The 14,844-nt window shown below is 34.0% G+C and overlaps 1 protein-coding gene across 1 annotated transcript in view; it reads right to left on the bottom strand.

The window, feature by feature from the left end:
- LOC125073405 overlaps positions 1-12,928 on the bottom strand; it is a 32,199-nt gene extending 19,271 nt beyond the window's left edge. The window contains exon 1 of the mRNA XM_047684223.1: positions 12,770-12,928. The gene's annotated coding sequence lies outside the window, so the exon portion shown is untranslated. The remainder of the gene's footprint in view (positions 1-12,769) is intronic.
- Positions 12,929-14,844: the final 1,916 nt, after the last annotated feature.

Raw genomic sequence — 14,844 nt, 5'->3', positions numbered from 1 at the left:
TTCATAAAATGTTACCAAATTAATACAATTATTCTGTAAGTAATATAGTGTAATTACTAGTTAAACAAGACAATAACAATAGTTTCTTACTTAAGGCTTTAATGTTAATAACTCTTATGTAAATAAAGCTTGTGTTTATTTAGAAAATTAAATAAATCATATTAATAAAAAAAAATTGATTGACAAAAATATATCTTCGTTGAAATGTCTAATTTCAACGAAGTTCTGCCAAATGTGTATCCAACCAACACGCATTGGAGCATCGTGGTGGAATATTGTTGGTGGTGGTGTAGTTCCTACTTTGTTGTCGAGATGTAGACATATTTTGTGATCCCTTTTATATTATATTCAAACAATTCTATATATTCCAGAATTTTAAAGATGTTTTGTAGTTCCTAAATAGATTTAAGCTTATTTTGTTTACTTTTTTATTTTTACTAAATTTTATTTCATTCGTCCTTACGTTTTAGTCAAATTAGTAAGAATATTTAAATAATTGTTAAGTAATTAGTGTAGATATAAGCAACTTGGTGTGATAACTGTAATGCTTATATTTTTCAAATAAAGATTATTATTATAGGCTCCAAACCTTCTCCTCAAAGGAAGAGAAGGGTTTAAACTGTTTCATTTGTATAACTGTCATTATTATCGTTGGTGTGACTAACGTATAATTAAGATCGCAATTTCTCTTTTTATAACTCGCTTGATTGATAATTGCATCTTATATTTTAGCGAAATTGAGTTTAAGAAGTCTTGAATACTCACAGCAGTGGGAAAACTACAGTTTGTTTATTTACTTTCTGTATAGTAAAGGCGGTCCCTAACCGAGAAAATTCGCCTGTATTGTAACAGTTTAGATTCGAGCATTACGTAAGTAGGTGAAAACTGAGTATTCCAGTGAGCAACCTGTAATTTGTTTGACATTTTAAAAACAAGTAACTCGACTGCTTTAAATCGAATCTTATATCATAAAGATCATTTTTCAACGATATTTTGACTAAATTATTGAATAAAATACGATTCGTTAAAATGTAATGCACTTGTGAATGCATAGTTATGAACTGTTTATTTAACCCAAGTCACTTAAAGGCGAGCGCACACCTGGCGTGAAATGGACACGCAGATACTCTAGCGGCTGCACACAGAGTAAAATAGGTCTTAAAAAAAGAACAGGAGGTATTAGGCCAGAAGTGTACCGTGATGTGCTATAAATGGTACAGAATTCCTTTTTATAATCATCTAATCTTAACTAATATATTACCTTAAGTAACGAATGATATTTAAAGCAAAAGGGCCTTATAAAGCCCTATTCAGACACAGGCGTGGCGTGTGACGCAAGTGTTATGTAAGCGGGCCACATTGCAGAGTTGAAATCAACATGTGTGTCGTGTTACTTATAATTAACAACGCATGTGTGAGGCTACCTGTTCTCACGGTTTCGCATGTATGGAGTAAGGTTTACTTAATTTAATAATTAAAAAAAATCATAACAAAAAAAGAAGGTGCACTTTTCGTAAGTTGAAATTGAATGATATGTATCTTCGCACACATGGCAGGTTGTGTGGTGTTAGGTAGGAAGCTGAATGTCAACTTCTGTACCTCTAATAACTTTTGTGCCAAAATGTTATAATGATCGGGTAAGTATTTAAGGCGTGAAAATACAAATTATGCTTTTTTATGTATGTTTTTTTTTATGGCGTTGGATGGCGGACGAGCATATGGGGCACCTGATGGTAAGTGGTCACCACCGCCCATAGACAATGGCGGTGTAAGAAGTATTAACCATTCCTTACATCACCTATGCGCCACCAACCTTGGGAACTAAGATGTTATATCCCGTGTGCCTGTGATTACACTGGCTGGATTCTAACCGGAACACAACAATACAGAGTACAGTTATATGGCGGTAGAATATCTGATGAGTGTGTGGTACCTACCCAGGCGGGCTTGCACAAAGCCCTACTACCAAGTATGATTATATTTTAAATGTTATAAGTACAATGATAGAATGACCAATCAAAGGATTATAATGAAATGGTTATGAAATCTGCCTCGATAAAAAATGTATACTTTGTGAATATAACATAAATTCGATTAAATATGGAGATATAGACGTTTTTCTATTTTTTATGCCATGGGGAACCGTCATCTGATGGGAAGTGAATGACACCTCTCATTAACATCTGCAACACTGGAAGGCTTCCGGTGCGTTGCTGGCATTTAAGATAAGAGTTTGGTCCAAGGTTAAATCCCTTATGATGGTATGCTATATGCTGATTCTATGGAGTGGCTATACGGGCGAAAAGACCTTGAAATCGCACCATTGCTGTTACTGTTGGCAACGTAATCCGGTTTGTACTGGTATTTTTATCAAATATATATATTTCACCCGCTAATTTCCTTTCAACGATTCTTCTCACATCTGACATGTCTTTTTGCGTATCGTTGTAAAATTTTTGACAATCGATGGAAAATTATATCATATATATGACACCCATCATGGTAACATGTCAAATGATGTCGAAGTCTTTTAATCCCAAACAGATATGCCAACTGTCAATTATAAATAAAGATTATATATAAAAATACAAATGTTAAATCTGGTTAAACATATCAATTTCCTGAACATTCGATAAAAATAACAGAAAACTTGATGTTAAATTATTGTCAAAAATAAGATAAAAACAAATTGTACAACTCTTGTTTTTAATCTTATAAATAAAATCGTTATATATTTTTTACTATTTTAATGGATTAATTTAAAAATAAGCTATAGGTATAAGAGTTTATATATATATAATTACAGCAACAAATACGACTATATCAGTATTCATTTCAACCGGAAACGGTTTCAAAGGTACTTTCAACTAAAGCCATTTATTTAAACAGTTTAATTTTATTCCTGTTACCTTGCAATCTGGTAGATAAAATCTACAGAACGATGTATTCTTCAAAATTAGCAACATCAAGCCCCTAAATATATAGAATTAAACCCACTTCAATTCAAAACCAAAGCCCGTAACTTTGGAACCTGACAAAAATTTTGCCACAAGCCACATTCTGCTATAAGCCCACAAATTATTTAAATATGACACAGAACCCAAATATAATTCATCGTTCTATTCAATATCAAATATAACTTCAAGAACAGATTAAGAAACAAATATTGCTTCAGAAAGCCTTCGCAGTTCTTAGTAAAGTTTATTTAGAATAAATATTAGCTGAAATATTTCTAGTGATAAAATGTAAGGTCATGATTTCACTAAAGTCTGTTTATTGTATAAAGTAAATTTAAGTTTCACTATGAGTAAGATCATCTATCCCTCATGTCCCAATCCAATCTTCTTAAGGATCCGCTTCGGTTGAAGAATACGTGCGTGAGGACGATTTTGGTTTTCCTACGATGTTAAATATCGACTCAAAGCGGCTTGCCCTTAGGTTTAAAGAAGAGCTAACGGAATGAGTCAGATTTGTCCGTCAAAATATTCTCATCAGTACCTCCTTGTTCGAAGGTGATAGGTTCGTTCTACACCTAATCTCAATTCGGACGTAGATGATGTTACTTATCGCCCCATCTGGCTATGAGAACGCACTTGAGTTTACGGACTTATTTGTACATACGTCTTGCGTAGTAGTTTGATTCTCATGAGAGAAGCATAATTGTGATCATCGTAAACGCCCTTAAGGTTAATCGGCCTCAGTGCGCACTAGATAAATTTTCTCTATGAATGGCCGATAAAATGATCTTAAAATTGATGTTTTAGACTGTTTATGTTTTACCTCTGTGTAACAAAAGCTTGTTTATAAAAAAATATATAAATTAAATACAAATAAATTGAATCTATTAAAGGTCACAAATGTAATTACTAGTATCATGTTACGGATGTATAAATTGTCTGTAGGTCACGTCCTCGTTGTCAGATTTTGCAGACAAGCAACCGTAAATAAATTGAAATCAAAACTGTTTATTTATTTATTTTAGGATCACCGATATAACGCCTTCCATCACAATATATTTGTTATACAAAGTTTTTTCGAAATGTTTAATAGGTAAGTATTTTTATTAAACATATGGGAAGAATTGAGTTTTACAGAAGTGCTCAATATGGTTGAGGATGACCGCACGACAAAACACACAAATGGGTGACACGTGCAATATGGCTAATACGTATACAGTTAGGTTAGTAACTCTTTTTTAATTCTTTATTCTGTATTAAACTTAACCTTTATACATGAACGTGTAATTAAGTCTGATTAAAGACCGAGTGGGTGAGGCGTTGTCAGTTGACGCACAGGTCTTGTTCGACTGCGGATGCATAGATTAACATTTTTTAATTATTTTTTTATATAATTAAGGCCTAATGTTAGTTATTCTTATGTATCCATTCAAATCAATTTTAAAATAGATAAATATTTTGTCAATAGATTATGTCACCCATATCAAAATGTCACGGTAGCACGCGAAATCCTGTAGCGCCAGCTGAAAAAACGGAGGGGGTACCTTTTTTTAGTAGGTATTCCGGTAGGGCACCGGCGAGTCTCACATAACCGTTTATCCAGTAAAAAAAAAAACTGTCACCCAACCAAAAATGTGTGGTAATGAAATCCACTTACAAAATCAATAAACTTCAAGGATATAAGTTATTATAGAAACTAGTAACCTTCGTATGGTGAAACTGAGATCGGAGTGCAGGGCATTCAGAGGAGCCATTCCGTAACAACGGGAACCTTGACATTTGTATCGATTCTTATTACTATAATGAGTGGGTTTTGAAATGAAACGCAACGTTTAAAACGTAATTCTATACGTTAGTGATAATCGCGTTTTATTACAATCTTCCAAAATATTTGGACTTTAATGGAGGACAGATTCACGGATTCGATGTGTTTTAATATAATATTTTAATGACGGATTAATATCTGCTAAATGTTATTTTCAACCAACCCTAAATTATGAATGCGACCAATTTTAGGAACGAAGATGTTACGTCCCCTGTTAAATCAAATCTAAATATACTTTATTCAAGTAGGCTTTTACAAGCACTTTTGAATTGTCATTTAACAAACTATATTAAGTGAAGCTACCACCGGTTCGGAATGTATATTCTACCGCGAAGAACCGGCAAGAAAATCAGTAGTTACTCATTTTCAACATCTAAAAATACAGTCATGTTAGTTAAATACAATTATATATGTATGTTATGTCTCCTGCCTGGTAGTCAACAAGCATTAACTCCACGCTTTTTTATCATCAATATACATTATATGTTTTCGGAATTTCCACTAAAAACCAGCGGTCCCCCAAAAGACGGAGTGGGTACTTCGTCTTTTGGGGGACGTCACGGGATCGCGTGCTACTACTGTGACGTCTCGACGATAGGCCCACCTCTGCGGGGCTCCTAAATCGTAATCCTAGGGGGTTCTCAAGGTACAGAGACCTAGCCTCGACGACAACGTTCCCTGTACTTGTAGTATTCATAGAATATTCTAGGTTTAAAGAATTAAATAATTCTGTGCTTAATATAATTTTATTAAACGACAGACCTAAGGTATTATTTCCATCGTTATATTGTTAATATTATAATAGAAACAGCAGCTATTACACTGTCAATCAATACTTATTGCAATGTTACTGGACACAGCTGGCGGCGCGTGAAAACATACGGGATTTTTTTGCGACTGAAAACGTTACATTCTAAAGACGAAACATGATAATAGTAATAATGTATATACTCTTTTTGTAAAACACAAAAGTCTAAAATATTTCTTTGTTATATGTTTATATATATCTAACGGGACGAGATTACTTTGATTGTTGATTTGGATAATTAATAAATAATTGACAATGTTTGATGGCTGATTTACTTTTAATAGCGGGTTACCCCGAATGGAGTTGTAAGTGTCATGGCAACGCGAGTCGTTATGCTCTCAATCCATTTGCTCTTAATCGAGATGAATTATTGTAATCCTTTAATATTATTGTGGTGTACAATTATTGAATCAATTAATACAGTGATTAAACGTTATTGAATACGTTTTATTTTGTGACTGTCTCCATTGCACGCCCAAATAGTCTTCCAAATGTCGGATCAATCCCCGAACCCAACTGTTCGGCATCCTGCTCCTCCGACATACCTATATTTCTTGTTAATTTTTTTTTAACCTTAAATAAGTAATTACAATGCTTATATGCTGATATTTCGTCACATATTACTACAAGAGCCAACATGACCGGGTAGATGAAACAATTAAATTTTAACTTTACTAGCGAGTTCGATTGCGAAAGATACTAATATAATCAAACTTATGTGCTTAATCTGCACCAAGTATTCATTTCTGTAAACGGTAACGAAAACCTAATATCATTCTTACGAAGGATACTTGAATAAAATTGAATTAATTAAATTTTAAATAACGATTATTTCGAAAGTTACCGATAACGGAAAAAGGAAGCATAAAACAGTTTTTTCGATTAATGTCGGATTTAAATAAATTTCAACCTTGCTTTAAGAACGCATCGATTTTTATCGTGATGAACGTCCGTGTCTCCTTAACTGGCGTGACAAGATAGCCTTCTGATTGATACACTTTTACTTTTTATGTTTAACTGTTAGAAAATACTTCAATAACTAAGATTACAATTGTTTTAATGGCTTGTGGCGAATTTTTAAGTTTTCTAAACTCTAATACGCAAACTCTGCCTAGTTATTTTATGTACTGAATAGTTGCTCCATATGGTTTTAACCGTTAAGCGTTACTGTACCTATGGGTCGTGATAACCTTCGAGAATCGAGCTGTCAAATGCAACTGGTAGTTACAGAGTTTAGCACTTACAAACAATCAAACCCCTTCAATTTGATTACATTATACAGATGAGTTCAAGTACTTGTTTCATAAAATTTGTCGTATTGTTTGACGCTAATGGCGATTGTTTAAGCGCGGAAACTGTAACTCATATTTTAATTATTCTCAAAAACTATTTAGCACATAATTATACATATACATAAGGAACTAAAATGCAGAGATGGCCCAGTGGATAGAACGCGTGCATCTTAACCGATGATTTCGGGTTAAAACCCAGGCAGGCACCTCTGAATTATCATGTGCTTAATTTGTGTTTATAATTCATCTCGTGCTCGGCGGTGAAGGAAAACATCGTGAGGAAACCTGCATGTATCTAATTTCAACGAAATTCTGCCACATGTGTATTCCGCCAACCCGCATTGGAGCAGCGTGGTGGAATATGCTCCAAACCTTCTCCTCAAAGGGAGAGGAGGCCTTTAGCCCAGCAGTGGGAAAATTTACAGGCTGCTAATACTATAAGGAACTAAATAAACAAAGGAAAAAAAAAGGGAACTACCATTAAGATGAGAATAGCGTGTTCAATCACACGCGAAATTTTATTGAGGAATGTTCGAGAAATTTTGTTCTTTTTTTTTTTTTAATTATGAAAGACACAACGACCATCATACATTCTGAATATATTGCAGATAAATATCAATGAAGGTTATATTGCAGGGATTTTAGTGGTCAAGTATATTCGAGAGATATCTTCTGCGTGGAAAGAAAAATAACGAGAAGTGGAGTAAGTTAAATTAAGTTAGCCTGTTAAAGAAAATCGCATATACGAATATAAATGTATGATGTCCAAGTTTCTGAAGTGTATCGTGCGATATGATTCATTCTAAAAAGTAATATTTAACTTATCGATTAAACTCTTAAACTCTTCGTTGTCAACTTAAAAATTTCTTGAGATAATAATTCTATTGTATTTACTTACCTGTGTAACTTAATTGTCGGAAGAGGCTAACTATTGATTAGGTGATCATTATTCTCGTTGGTAAATTTACATTATTATAATGTAAATTTACCAACGATGAACTTGATAACTCTTTTCTACAATTTTAATCACAGAGTATGCCAATAAAGTACAATAAAATTCATATATAATCTGCCTAGAATATGACAAATACTAAGCAAATAGGTCATCTGATGGTAAGTGGTCACTACCATAAAGACAATGGCGCTGTAAAAAATATTAACCATTCCTTACATCACCAATGCACCACCAACCTCGGGAACTAAGATGTTATGTCCCTTGTGCCTGTAGTTACACTGGCTCACTCACCCTTCAAACCGGAACACAACAATACTGAGTACTGCCGTTTAGCGGTAGAATATCTGATGAGTGGGTGGTACCTACCCAGACTGGCTTGCACAAAGGCCTTGCACAAAGCATTTTGTATTTAGTAATATGCCTTATTTATTGTATTTTTGACATGAGACAACATTGATGCATACGATTCGATTCAATAATAAAATATGTATGTTTTATTATTGTTGTCGACGTTTTATCGTGTTATTTGTACCATAAAAGATAGCAGTACTGTGTTAACTGAAGTTCGTACGTAACTTCGGTGATGAGTGATCAAGGTCACCAGTGAAAGTGCTCAGAAGTGAAAAAGCCTCTTGCGTGACGAAGTTTACATAAGTAATGTAGAGGAAGTATAGTAAATGGATGTTAATAAGTTATCTCATATTGTATCTTGTTATATATTATTTAAGAACTGGCTTAGTGCCTAGAACACATAGCCAACGCTTGCGGGTTCAAACAAGGGCACGTACCGATAAGTTTTCAAGTCGTTAATAGGATTAAAAAAAAAACTAGAGGTTCAGCGTGCAATAGGTGCAATTTTGTAGGGATTCGAATTTTATTTTTAAGTGATTTGATTGGAGTATTATTAGTCAGTTGTTTTGCTGGTGTTTATGCTCTGCGGTTTAGACAAACATCGTGAAGGAACTGGTACCGATCCGCTAGTTAGCAGCTTGGTACAAGTTTAACCGAATCTTTATTATCTTCGCTTTTGTGTAATACTATTATAAGATTAACTAAGATTGAAAGTATTATTTCTATGTTTTTATATGTTCTTAGTTTTTATTATATAGATGCATTTTTTTTTAATAAAAATATCTACTGCTTAATATGTGGTGTTATTTTATCCCGGATTGATTTTATATTTAAAATCTCTTAAATGTAATATTTTAGGAATATTTTTAAAAACTTTTTCTTTAAGCTGATAAAGAACCATTTATTATGAAATTTAAACATCGGTATTTGTATTTTTTATTACTGAGAAATAAAACTTTATACCACAAACGATGTCACAGATACAGACAAAAAATTGCCAACTTTTTTTTTACCCGAAGTGCGGTTTCTCATGCCACGAAATTATGTTTAATAAATAATATTAAACCAGTCATAAACGAGATGTATTTAAACAAATATATGTAAGCATGTGTGTGTGTGTGATCGTTCGAGATAGCATAATTCATTGTTTCAAGTGTGGACTGTGAATTTATAACACAACTTTTTAGCATTTTTTTTAGCTTTAGCAGCCTGTAAATTTTCCCACTGCTAGGCTAAAATTCCTTTATTCCACCACGCTGCTCCAATGCGGGTTGGCGGAATACACATGTGGCAGAATTTCGTTGAAATTAGACACATGCAGGTTTCTTCACGAAGTTTTCCTTCACCGCCGAGCACGAGATGAATTATAAGCACAAATTAAGCACATGAAAATTCAGGGGTGTCTGCCTGGGTTTGAACCCGAAATCATCGGTTAAGATGCACGCGTTCTAACCACTGGGCCATCTCGGCCAACTTGTTATGAGTAAATTCAAGTGTGGACTGTGAAATTATAACACACCTTGTTATGAGTAAATAAGACTGATACTCAGACTGTCCCGATGTTCTAGCTACTATATAAAGCCACAGGCACAGATCCTGAAGCCCTGAGATCATACCCCGGAGTTTTAATTTAAATACTCATAAGTAGAGCGCAGCCTGTGAGTTAGTAGTGCTTACAGCCCTAGGCTTTGGAAAGACCCTACTATCCTACTACCAAGTATTCAGCATCCAGCATCCATTATGAGAGGAAGCAAATGGACGAATTAGAACGTGCATCTTAACGATTATTGCGGGTTTAATGCCAAGCTAGCACCACTGAATTTACATGTGCTTAATTTGTGTAAAGAGTTCTTCTCGTGCTTGGCGGTGCCCCAACCAACATTGACGCGTGTGGAATAAGCTCCAAGCCTTCTTCTTAACCCACTAATGGGACATTTACTGCTGTTACATACAAATGATGTATACATACAAATCCAAGATCCCAAACAGACCTCGAAATCTAAAGCGTTTTAAACAAGCCACTTAACGAAGTAGGAAACGTTTGAATATATCTTTAGTAAAGTATTGAACCGGCCCGTGTATTATATTCGTTATGTAAATATTTCTGTTTGAGAATTTCACGTGTGATGTTTCTTAACATTGCAGAACACTGACAACAAGTTCCTTTATTTAACGAATCGTTATTGTACATCGGTTACCAATCGTTACGAGTAGTAAAGTCGAAACGCACTTTGAAAAGTACCGTCTTACCGAAAGCAAAAATAAATGTTTTTTTTTTTTAAATAAGTTCTTAGAAAGAGAAGCAAGAATGTAAGATATACATTTACTTTTCCTGTCAGTTCACGCTCTTTTCCATCCCTCTAAATCCTAAAAATATTGTTTCCACGTTCTTTAACGCTAGTAATTATTTAGTACTAACGTTAAAGAACGTGGAAATAATCTTAATATATATCATTTGTAATCAAAAAGTAAATTATAATTATAAAAAATTATGTACATATATATGTAAAAAAAATCTATAATAATTATGGCATCGCAGCCTTTGTTTTAGGTGTGTATGATATTACTATTAGATACAATGGTTTTTGTGTGTGCATGTGTGTGTATTTTCTGCGTGAGTATGATTGGTTAAATTGACGTTTGAGATTTAAGAATATATTTTTTAAATTATTTAGATATCGATGTGTTAGTATTTTTAAATGAGTAAAAAGAATATTAAAAATTGTCGGGGATATCGACAACAGCGCCATCTACCGAACACACTAACTATAGCAATAGCTAAGAACCGTCCAAATAACTCAAGTGATTTCATGAGTACCAACAAATATTCCATCAAAATCGGACAAGCCGGTTAGTAGTCAAAGAATTACGAATTACTTAATTAAGAATAAAATGATGATTTTGTCCTGAACGATTTGGCCACGGTGCCCAATGGAGACTAGCGAACCACGCAGGTCATGTTATAGGGCACAAGTATGTGCGCACACACAGGTGCTCTCTATTCCTCCCTCCCATATTACTCCCATAATCCGATAAGACAGCAAATTGAACCAACCAGAAACCGTGATTTCCGAGGCGCGAGAGTGTACACATTTCCCACTTCCAGACTCCGTGTTAAGAATTTTGCCATATAAAAACCCGATCAGAGATTTGAACCCAGGACCTAGAGATTCGCAACCTTACCACTAGACCAACGAGACAATCGATAATACAATACCGAATGAATAAATCATCCGTTAAATATACAATTTTGTAATCAAGAGAATAATCATAATGCCACGGTCAGACTTTTGTAAACATTGATGAAACAAACTCGTTGTTTCAAAACCTTTTGATACGGTTCAAGATTATTCTAGATATTTACTTACCGAGGTGTCCTAACAGTTGGAATATGTGAATCTTAAGTACTTGCGGGTTCATACCCGGTTGATTCGGGTTTTATAATATATTAGGAGCCTGTTAATTTCCCACTGCTGGGCTAAGGCCTCCTCTCCCGCGAGTTGGTAGAATACACGTGTGGCATTTCGTTGAAAATAGACACATGCAGGTTTCCTCACGATGTTTTCCTTCACCGCCGAGCACGAGATGAATTATAAACATAAATTAAGAACATTTCATGTTCTTAATTTATGTTATGTTCAGTGATGCCTGAGTTTGATCTCGAAATCATCGGTTAAGTGTACGCGTTCTAACAACTGGACCATCTTGGCTCGCTTATAATAATTGTTTGTTAATTACCTTAAAAATTGAATTTTACATTGAACAATTTATTTTACTTAAAACGTGCTTTTTAATCTGTATTTATCGGAATATTTTAATAATAAAAATATTGAAACGAATGGAACAAAATAGCTATTATTTTATCCGATTCAAATTCATAGTAAAAAATATTTATTCAATATAGAAGTATTACATTTGCTAATCAAAATATAGTCAAAGATCTACCACCGGTTCGGAAATTAACACCTTGGACCGGAGAACAACCGGCGAAAGAAACGCAGTGTGATTTTTTTTAATGTTTTTTATTTTTTATTATTCATATTGGTAGCGCAATTAAAGTTCATATTAAATAGTGTTTTTTAAAATGCGTTAATTCAGGTACGTTTATTGAGATGCAGAGCTGGAGACTCTTGATGAGTTATAGCTTTTATCTTTAAAGAGCGTCACATCTATCAAGACTAGTCCATTATGCAAATAATCCTTAAAATGTTTTAACACGAGACATGTACTTGAAGGGTTTTATGCAAGACTTGATTGACAAGAATTTAATTTAACATTACTATTTTATACGAGAAATTTTAAATTAAAGGTTTTCTTAAATTTTAAATGGCTTGAAAATCTAAAAGCTTGTTGTATTAGAAGAATGGCAGTATCAACTTTATTTTTTCCATAGTAATTATATTCTATGAACACATAGGCTTTGAAAAGGAATTTAACGGAGTTCATAAACCCAGGTATTTTTTTAAACCTTAGAAAAAACTTCAATGCGCGCGCACATTATAAAATTTAAAGTTAAATTTCCAATATACTTAAATTAATAATTTATAAATTATAATATATTACAATACATATATGACATACCTAACTTTAAAGCCGTTGTTCGTCTTCACTTATCACAAATCATAAACCACAATTTTATCACGAACACTTATTTGATATTCGAACTTTTTACAATAACTCCTTCAATAAAAAGCACATCGCGCGATTTAAAAAAGTAATCCAAGATGGCGGTGACGTCTGCGTTTGGCGCGAACCAAGTGAAATGTCAAATTCGAGCGGGAACTCTAAGGTCAAGTAATGTTTGGCGGGGAGGTAGTCGCTGACATAACATTCGAGCAATGAGGTTTAACTCAAATTCACTACAGAATAAGCTTATTATTATATATGTGATAAAAAAGCTTAAAAATATATAGTGTCTTATTTAATCTTATACAACTTTGTATATTAGCATAAGCATTAGCAGCCCGTAAATGTCCCACTGCTGGGATAAAGGCCTCCTCTCCCTTTGAGGAGAAGGTTTGGAGCATATTCCACCACGCTGCTCCAATGCGGGTTGGCGGAATACACATGTGGCAGAATTTCGTTGAAATTAGACACATGCAGGTTTCCTCACGATGTTTTCCTTCACCGCCGAGCACGAGATGAACTATAAACACATTTTTATGGTCTCCATCAAGTAACTATCGAAAATTTTTTAACAACATAACATCGGGTGTGAACTGCTTATCAAGCTCTACTGGGGTAACTGGAACAGACAGAACATTTTCCGTTTAAAAATATCTGTATTCCATTGACACGACGCGAGTAAATTCGCGGCTCACATTATATAATAATGAACACTTTTATTATAAACTAGATTTGTATATTTTATTCAAATCACAACAACCCACCTTAAATTATTAAAAAACCAGCATAATATTACCTAAACTCCGACATTACTATCTAAAATGATAATTTTATTACGTAAGCAACTATAATTATGTTTTAATAACAAATATATAATTTCTGATTGTGATATAATATCACTTGGTCAATAACTAACCTTATTATATTTCGTTACGAATTCTATACGGTCAGTGTTTTTGAATTAATAAGAAGTACTATTAATCACTAAAGTTTGCAGGCCTGTTTGGTACTACCCAATCATCCGATATTCTACCAAACAGCATAGATGTATATCATTGTGTTCCGGTCTGAAGGGTAAGTGAGCCAGTGTAACTACAGGCACAAGGGACGTAACATCTTAGTCCGCAAGGTTAATATTTCTTACAGCGCCATTGTCTAGGGCTGTGTGTAAACCCAATGTTCAGGAACGAAGGACGTAACATTTTAGTTCCCAATATTAGTAACGCATTGGCGATGTAAAGAATAGTTAGTTTTGAATACAGCGCCAATGTCTTTGGAAGGTGTGGCTACTTATCACCTCACGGATAGTTTTCCTGCTGTATAACAGACAAATAATTATATAAAACATTTACCATACTAAATTCGTGTATAAACTATTTGATGGTGTAATAAACAATGTTCATAGCGTCACGAAAGGTTCTAGAACGATGAATTAATTAGCAATTTAATTTTTCGCCTCTTAATATACGCATTAATTGCGTGGTGCAATTGCTAGCGGAAGCGAACCGGCGGCGGCGCGGAACGGCGGGCCCGCTTGCGACACACCGGTATTAAATGCACTTATCGCGACCAAGCTATTGGCGACAGCGTTTTAATGGATAGCAAATATTTTCGTTATATAAAAATGGAATCTTATTGTTATTACAGGTCTATCTGATATAATGTCAAAATGCGACATACGTCATTAGCTAAAATAATTATAAAATTCATAGGATATACGTAACAAAATGGCGTATCACTGAAAATCAGTTGTCAACATTTAACGAGTAAAATAAATCTAAGTGATTTCTTATAGAATCGCACTATAGATCTCCTGTTTAAAACGTGTTTTTTGTAACCGAGGATTGCTTGTGTAAATACTCTGTAGTTGATCATTATGATTAAACCTTATTTCTGTGGGCTAAAAATCTGCCTCATTGGCGCGACGTGGTAAAATAAGAGTCAAATCTTTCCATTTTTCTCTTTAGAATATCTTACGGCTTAAAGTGGACACGACAAAAGAAATCAACGTACCTCTGTTGATTTAGGAA

This window comes from Vanessa atalanta, chromosome 24 (genome assembly GCF_905147765.1).
Source record: "Vanessa atalanta chromosome 24, ilVanAtal1.2, whole genome shotgun sequence".
NCBI lineage: Eukaryota > Metazoa > Arthropoda > Insecta > Lepidoptera > Nymphalidae > Vanessa > Vanessa atalanta.
Note: the sequence above shows the minus strand (reverse complement) of the source record. Positions and strands in the feature narration are given on the sequence as shown.